The 1,147-nt window shown below is 38.6% G+C and overlaps 1 pseudogene; it reads left to right on the plus strand.

Moving 5' to 3' along the window:
* Positions 1 to 356: 356 nt before the first annotated feature.
* LOC112479786 lies at positions 357 to 475 on the plus strand (annotated as a pseudogene).
* The last annotated feature ends 672 nt before the right edge of the window (positions 476 to 1,147 follow it).

Consider the following 1,147-nt stretch of genomic DNA (forward strand, 5'->3'; position numbering starts at 1 on the left):
TAATTTATAAGAACCTTAACTAAGGTAGTGACCACTGGGAGAAAAGAAGGATAAGACAGGATTAAAAGTTCTATGGAAAATGGAATCAACAATACTGATTGTGATAGTATTTATCGAGAGGAAAAAAGTCAAATATTTTCTAGGTAAATAGTTCAATAAATAGTGGTAGTGTCAACCTCAGTACATGTGCCCACCCTAAGCATCCAAGCTAGCAAACCATAGGCTTTCCTGGGTATGTAATTCTCTCTCTGGAACCTCTGTGCATTTGCAGAAACTGGGCCCTTTGCATTAAATGTCTCTTTTCTCCCTCATCTGCCTAGAAAGCTCCTTCAAATTCATATCAAAATTTTCATCTCGTCTACGGCCATGCCACCCTGAACAAGCCCAATTCAGTCTGATCTCGGAAGCTAAGCAGGGTCGGGCCTGGTTAGTACTTGGATGGGAGACCACTTAGGAAGACCAGGTGCTGTAGGTGTAAAAAATAAAAAAAATAAGGAATTGTAAGCTGACAAGGTCCTTGCAATCTGTGAGGTCAACCAAAGATTGCCTCACCTAAAAAAAAAAAAGTTTTCATCTCTTCTGGGAAAGTTTCTTTGAGTCATCAGACAGCTAAAGGCTTCCTTCTTATGCTGCTTCATCTACTTCTCATACTTCCATTATAATACCAACATTTAATATTATAATTATTTACAAGTCCATCTCCTAGTCCTCAAGGACAGGGCAGTGTTTTATTCATCTGAATGTCCCCAGGGCAGCAAACAATCCCTGGAATGTGACATAGATTCCACAGCTATTTACAGAAAATGTGAATGGGATGATAATGAGTTAAGTTTGGTTTCTTATAGCAGTAGAGATATTAATGACACCATTGAAAATATGGCTCAAGAACACAGAAATAGCACACAGATATAGATGCAGATTGATTTGGATCACTGAGAAGAAAAGGAATGAACACAGGTTAAGAAAGCAGGGGAAGAGAGCACAAGCAGTCCCCACACTAGGTGAAAACCAGGGAAAAGTAGTTGCATAGAAACTAAGAGAGAAAGATAGTTCAGAAGCAGTTAGTGGTGTCAAGCAAAGCTGCTTCCTTCTCTATAAAATATGGAATAAAACACCTAATACACAGGATTATGTTGAAGACTAAATA

This window comes from Pteropus alecto, unplaced genomic scaffold (assembly GCF_000325575.1).
Source record: "Pteropus alecto unplaced genomic scaffold, ASM32557v1 scaffold21, whole genome shotgun sequence".
Taxonomy (NCBI): domain Eukaryota; kingdom Metazoa; phylum Chordata; class Mammalia; order Chiroptera; family Pteropodidae; genus Pteropus; species Pteropus alecto.